At 40.5% G+C, this 6,000-nt stretch overlaps 13 non-coding genes across 13 annotated transcripts; all 13 read left to right on the forward strand.

Moving 5' to 3' along the window:
• Positions 1 to 121: 121 nt before the first annotated feature.
• Positions 122 to 193, forward strand: trnah-gug (transfer RNA histidin (anticodon GUG)). The gene has a single exon. It is a non-coding gene; the product is annotated as a tRNA-His (tRNA).
• Positions 194 to 703: 510 nt separating this feature from the next.
• trnat-agu (transfer RNA threonine (anticodon AGU)) lies at positions 704 to 777 on the forward strand. The gene has a single exon. It is a non-coding gene; the product is annotated as a tRNA-Thr (tRNA).
• A 274-nt stretch (positions 778 to 1,051) lies between these two features.
• On the forward strand, positions 1,052 to 1,123 carry trnah-gug (transfer RNA histidin (anticodon GUG)). The gene has a single exon. It is a non-coding gene; the product is annotated as a tRNA-His (tRNA).
• Positions 1,124 to 1,633: 510 nt separating this feature from the next.
• Positions 1,634 to 1,707, forward strand: trnat-agu (transfer RNA threonine (anticodon AGU)). The gene has a single exon. It is a non-coding gene; the product is annotated as a tRNA-Thr (tRNA).
• A 274-nt stretch (positions 1,708 to 1,981) lies between these two features.
• Positions 1,982 to 2,053, forward strand: trnah-gug (transfer RNA histidin (anticodon GUG)). Its single transcript has one exon. It is a non-coding gene; the product is annotated as a tRNA-His (tRNA).
• A 510-nt stretch (positions 2,054 to 2,563) lies between these two features.
• trnat-agu (transfer RNA threonine (anticodon AGU)) lies at positions 2,564 to 2,637 on the forward strand. The gene has a single exon. It is a non-coding gene; the product is annotated as a tRNA-Thr (tRNA).
• Positions 2,638 to 2,911: 274 nt separating this feature from the next.
• trnah-gug (transfer RNA histidin (anticodon GUG)) lies at positions 2,912 to 2,983 on the forward strand. Its single transcript has one exon. It is a non-coding gene; the product is annotated as a tRNA-His (tRNA).
• A 510-nt stretch (positions 2,984 to 3,493) lies between these two features.
• Positions 3,494 to 3,567, forward strand: trnat-agu (transfer RNA threonine (anticodon AGU)). The gene has a single exon. It is a non-coding gene; the product is annotated as a tRNA-Thr (tRNA).
• Positions 3,568 to 3,841: 274 nt separating this feature from the next.
• Positions 3,842 to 3,913, forward strand: trnah-gug (transfer RNA histidin (anticodon GUG)). Its single transcript has one exon. It is a non-coding gene; the product is annotated as a tRNA-His (tRNA).
• A 511-nt stretch (positions 3,914 to 4,424) lies between these two features.
• On the forward strand, positions 4,425 to 4,498 carry trnat-agu (transfer RNA threonine (anticodon AGU)). Its single transcript has one exon. It is a non-coding gene; the product is annotated as a tRNA-Thr (tRNA).
• A 274-nt stretch (positions 4,499 to 4,772) lies between these two features.
• trnah-gug (transfer RNA histidin (anticodon GUG)) lies at positions 4,773 to 4,844 on the forward strand. The gene has a single exon. It is a non-coding gene; the product is annotated as a tRNA-His (tRNA).
• Positions 4,845 to 5,354: 510 nt separating this feature from the next.
• On the forward strand, positions 5,355 to 5,428 carry trnat-agu (transfer RNA threonine (anticodon AGU)). The gene has a single exon. It is a non-coding gene; the product is annotated as a tRNA-Thr (tRNA).
• Positions 5,429 to 5,702: 274 nt separating this feature from the next.
• On the forward strand, positions 5,703 to 5,775 carry trnaq-uug (transfer RNA glutamine (anticodon UUG)). Its single transcript has one exon. It is a non-coding gene; the product is annotated as a tRNA-Gln (tRNA).
• Positions 5,776 to 6,000: the final 225 nt, after the last annotated feature.

A 6,000-nucleotide genomic window follows, 5' to 3' on the forward strand; every position in this document is an offset into this window, starting at 1 on the left:
TAAAGCTCGACTGTTTCTTCACTTTATTCATTATCGAGAACAATATGAAAAGTGTTTAGCCAGCTTGTGCACATCACTTTCCCAGCCTATGTAGGCTTTACAAATCCACCTCTTGTAGCCAGCCGTGATCGTATAGTGGTTAGTACTCTGCGTTGTGGCCGCAGCAACCCCGGTTCGAATCCGGGTCACGGCACTGCAATGAAATTTCAGAAGGGTTCTTTTTTGAACAGGTTAAGATTTACTCTGAAAGCTTAGAAACTCAGCAACTCTGCCTTTTGACAAAGTTCCCCAGCATATCGCAGGTTAATTACTTACACAAACTGATTCATCTGCTGTTTCAGAGGTTTTTACCATTTTTAAGCTCGAGGGCCAAATGAGAAATGCAGTGTCCTCGAACGACCAACATTATGAAGAAATAGTGTATGATTCTGAATGTTTACTCATATCTCACGACCCATCTATGACATGTTAATAACTGCTTTGGGTCCCAAATCATAGTTTAAGAATCCATGTCAGAGGTTCTTGAGTTTATTCATCTCGAGACCCAAATGAAAAATGTACTGTCCTCGATTGACCAATATTAGTAAAAGACATCTCTTTTGTGATGTGATTTTGCTAGACAGAGATGTGGGTTAAATTAATGAGACTGGTTTGATTGAAATAGGTGTGGGTGTTCACATCTGCAAAATATATGTCTCTCATGGGTGCTGTGGCTTAGTTGGTTAAAGTGCCTGTCTAGTAAACAGGAGATCCTGAGTTCAAATCTCAGCAGTACCATTTCAAGCATTTTAGTGTACACATTGGAGGAGAAGGTCAGAGTGGAGGGCACTCAGGTTTTCTCACCAATCGGTTTAGAGAATTAGAGATGATGTGAGGAGGATGCAATTGAGATATTCCAATGTCACGGAAAAAGGTCACTTTTTGAATGTGTAAAGCTCGACTGTTTCTTCACTTTATTCATTATCGAGAACAATATGAAAAGTGTTTAGCCAGCTTGTGCACATCACTTTCCCAGCCTATGTAGGCTTTACAAATCCACCTCTTGTAGCCAGCCGTGATCGTATAGTGGTTAGTACTCTGCGTTGTGGCCGCAGCAACCCCGGTTCGAATCCGGGTCACGGCAATGCAATGAAATTTCAGAAGGGTTCTTTTTTGAACAGGTTAAGATTTACTCTGAAAGCTTAGAAACTCAGCAACTCTGCCTTTTGACAAAGTTCCCCAGCATATCGCAGGTTAATTACTTACACAAACTGATTCATCTGCTGTTTCAGAGGTTTTTACCATTTTTAAGCTCGAGGGCCAAATGAGAAATGCAGTGTCCTCGAACGACCAACATTATGAAGAAATAGTGTATGATTCTGAATGTTTACTCATATCTCACGACCCATCTATGACATGTTAATAACTGCTTTGGGTCCCAAATCATAGTTTAAGAATCCATGTCAGAGGTTCTTGAGTTTATTCATCTCGAGACCCAAATGAAAAATGTACTGTCCTCGATTGACCAATATTAGTAAAAGACATCTCTTTTGTGATGTGATTTTGCTAGACAGAGATGTGGGTTAAATTAATGAGACTGGTTTGATTGAAATAGGTGTGGGTGTTCACATCTGCAAAATATATGTCTCTCATGGGTGCTGTGGCTTAGTTGGTTAAAGTGCCTGTCTAGTAAACAGGAGATCCTGAGTTCAAATCTCAGCAGTACCATTTCAAGCATTTTAGTGTACACATTGGAGGAGAAGGTCAGAGTGGAGGGCACTCAGGTTTTCTCACCAATCGGTTTAGAGAATTAGAGATGATGTGAGGAGGATGCAATTGAGATATTCCAATGTCACGGAAAAAGGGCACTTTTTGAATGTGTAAAGCTCGACTGTTTCTTCACTTTATTCATTATCGAGAACAATATGAAAAGTGTTTAGCCAGCTTGTGCACATCACTTTCCCAGCCTATGTAGGCTTTACAAATCCACCTCTTGTAGCCAGCCGTGATCGTATAGTGGTTAGTACTCTGCGTTGTGGCCGCAGCAACCCCGGTTCGAATCCGGGTCACGGCACTGCAATGAAATTTCAGAAGGGTTCTTTTTTGAACAGGTTAAGATTTACTCTGAAAGCTTAGAAACTCAGCAACTCTGCCTTTTGACAAAGTTCCCCAGCATATCGCAGGTTAATTACTTACACAAACTGATTCATCTGCTGTTTCAGAGGTTTTTACCATTTTTAAGCTCGAGGGCCAAATGAGAAATGCAGTGTCCTCGAACGACCAACATTATGAAGAAATAGTGTATGATTCTGAATGTTTACTCATATCTCACGACCCATCTATGACATGTTAATAACTGCTTTGGGTCCCAAATCATAGTTTAAGAATCCATGTCAGAGGTTCTTGAGTTTATTCATCTCGAGACCCAAATGAAAAATGTACTGTCCTCGATTGACCAATATTAGTAAAAGACATCTCTTTTGTGATGTGATTTTGCTAGACAGAGATGTGGGTTAAATTAATGAGACTGGTTTGATTGAAATAGGTGTGGGTGTTCACATCTGCAAAATATATGTCTCTAATGGGTGCTGTGGCTTAGTTGGTTAAAGTGCCTGTCTAGTAAACAGGAGATCCTGAGTTCAAATCTCAGCAGTACCATTTCAAGCATTTTAGTGTACACATTGGAGGAGAAGGTCAGAGTGGAGGGCACTCAGGTTTTCTCACCAATCGGTTTAGAGAATTAGAGATGATGTGAGGAGGATGCAATTGAGATATTCCAATGTCACGGAAAAAGGTCACTTTTTGAATGTGTAAAGCTCGACTGTTTCTTCACTTTATTCATTATCGAGAACAATATGAAAAGTGTTTAGCCAGCTTGTGCACATCACTTTCCCAGCCTATGTAGGCTTTACAAATCCACCTCTTGTAGCCAGCCGTGATCGTATAGTGGTTAGTACTCTGCGTTGTGGCCGCAGCAACCCCGGTTCGAATCCGGGTCACGGCAATGCAATGAAATTTCAGAAGGGTTCTTTTTTGAACAGGTTAAGATTTACTCTGAAAGCTTAGAAACTCAGCAACTCTGCCTTTTGACAAAGTTCCCCAGCATATCGCAGGTTAATTACTTACACAAACTGATTAATCTGCTGTTTCAGAGGTTTTTACCATTTTTAAGCTCGAGGGCCAAATGAGAAATGCAGTGTCCTCGAACGACCAACATTATGAAGAAATAGTGTATGATTCTGAATGTTTACTCATATCTCACGACCCATCTATGACATGTTAATAACTGCTTTGGGTCCCAAATCATAGTTTAAGAATCCATGTCAGAGGTTCTTGAGTTTATTCATCTCGAGACCCAAATGAAAAATGTACTGTCCTCGATTGACCAATATTAGTAAAAGACATCTCTTTTGTGATGTGATTTTGCTAGACAGAGATGTGGGTTAAATTAATGAGACTGGTTTGATTGAAATAGGTGTGGGTGTTCACATCTGCAAAATATATGTCTCTAATGGGTGCTGTGGCTTAGTTGGTTAAAGTGCCTGTCTAGTAAACAGGAGATCCTGAGTTCAAATCTCAGCAGTACCATTTCAAGCATTTTAGTGTACACATTGGAGGAGAAGGTCAGAGTGGAGGGCACTCAGGTTTTCTCACCAATCGGTTTAGAGAATTAGAGATGATGTGAGGAGGATGCAATTGAGATATTCCAATGTCACGGAAAAAGGTCACTTTTTGAATGTGTAAAGCTCGACTGTTTCTTCACTTTATTCATTATCGAGAACAATATGAAAAGTGTTTAGCCAGCTTGTGCACATCACTTTCCCAGCCTATGTAGGCTTTACAAATCCACCTCTTGTAGCCAGCCGTGATCGTATAGTGGTTAGTACTCTGCGTTGTGGCCGCAGCAACCCCGGTTCGAATCCGGGTCACGGCACTGCAATGAAATTTCAGAAGGGTTCTTTTTTGAACAGGTTAAGATTTACTCTGAAAGCTTAGAAACTCAGCAACTCTGCCTTTTGACAAAGTTCCCCAGCATATCGCAGGTTAATTACTTACACAAACTGATTAATCTGCCTGTTTCAGAGGTTTTTACCATTTTTAAGCTTGAGGGCCAAATGAGAAATGCAGTGTCCTCGAACGACCAACATTATGAAGAAATAGTGTATGATTCTGAATGTTTACTCATATCTCACGACCCATCTATGACATGTTAAGAACTGCTTTTGGTCCCAAATCATAGTTTAAGAATCCATGTCAGAGGTTCTTGAGTTTATTCATCTCGAGACCCAAATGAAAAATGTACTGTCCTCGATTGACCAATATTAGTAAAAGACATCTCTTTTGTGATGTGATTTTGCTAGACAGAGATGTGGGTTAAATTAATGAGACTGGTTTGATTGAAATAGGTGTGGGTGTTCACATCTGCAAAATATATGTCTCTAATGGGTGCTGTGGCTTAGTTGGTTAAAGTGCCTGTCTAGTAAACAGGAGATCCTGAGTTCAAATCTCAGCAGTACCATTTCAAGCATTTTAGTGTACACATTGGAGGAGAAGGTCAGAGTGGAGGGCACTCAGGTTTTCTCACCAATCGGTTTAGAGAATTAGAGATGATGTGAGGAGGATGCAATTGAGATATTCCAATGTCACGGAAAAAGGTCACTTTTTGAATGTGTAAAGCTCGACTGTTTCTTCACTTTATTCATTATCGAGAACAATATGAAAAGTGTTTAGCCAGCTTGTGCACATCACTTTCCCAGCCTATGTAGGCTTTACAAATCCACCTCTTGTAGCCAGCCGTGATCGTATAGTGGTTAGTACTCTGCGTTGTGGCAGCAGCAACCCCGGTTCGAATCCGGGTCACGGCACTGCAATGAAATTTCAGAAGGGTTCTTTTTTGAACAGGTTAAGATTTACTCTGAAAGCTTAGAAACTCAGCAACTCTGCCTTTTGACAAAGTTCCCCAGCATATCGCAGGTTAATTACTTACACAAACTGATTAATCTGCTGTTTCAGAGGTTTTTACCATTTTTAAGCTCGAGGGCCAAATGAGAAATGCAGTGTCCTCGAACGACCAACATTATGAAGAAATAGTGTATGATTCTGAATGTTTACTCATATCTCACGACCCATCTATGACATGTTAATAACTGCTTTGGGTCCCAAATCATAGTTTAAGAATCCATGTCAGAGGTTCTTGAGTTTATTCATCTCGAGACCCAAATGAAAAATGTACTGTCCTCGATTGACCAATATTAGTAAAAGACATCTCTTTTGTGATGTGATTTTGCTAGACAGAGATGTGGGTTAAATTAATGAGACTGGTTTGATTGAAATAGGTGTGGGTGTTCACATCTGCAAAATATATGTCTCTAATGGGTGCTGTGGCTTAGTTGGTTAAAGTGCCTGTCTAGTAAACAGGAGATCCTGAGTTCAAATCTCAGCAGTACTATTTCAAGCATTTTAGTGTACACATTGGAGGAGAAGGTCAGAGTGGAGGGCACTCAGGTTTTCTCACCAATCGGTTTAGAGAATTAGAGATGATGTGAGGAGGATGCAATTGAGATATTCCAATGTCACGGAAAAAGGTCACTTTTTGAATGTGTAAAGCTCGACTGTTTCTTCACTTTATTCATTATCGAGAACAATATGAAAAGTGTTTAGCCAGCTTGTGCACATCACTTTCCCAGCCTATGTAGGCTTTACAAATCCGCCTCTTGTAGCCAGCCGTGATCGTATAGTGGTTAGTACTCTGCGTTTTGGCCGCAAGCAACCCCGGTTCGAATCCGGGTCACGGCACTGCAATGAAATTTCAGAAGGGTTCTTTTTTGAACAGGTTAAGATTTACTCTGAAAGCTTAGAAACTCAGCAACTCTGCCTTTTGACAAAGTTCCCCAGCATATCGCAGGTTAATTACTTACACAAACTGATTAATCTGCTGTTTCAGAGGTTTTTACCATTTTTAAGCTCGAGAGCCAAATGAGAAATGCAGTGTCCTCGAACGACCAACATTATGAAGAAATA

This window comes from Oncorhynchus kisutch, linkage group LG24, assembly GCF_002021735.2.
Source record: "Oncorhynchus kisutch isolate 150728-3 linkage group LG24, Okis_V2, whole genome shotgun sequence".
NCBI lineage: Eukaryota > Metazoa > Chordata > Actinopteri > Salmoniformes > Salmonidae > Oncorhynchus > Oncorhynchus kisutch.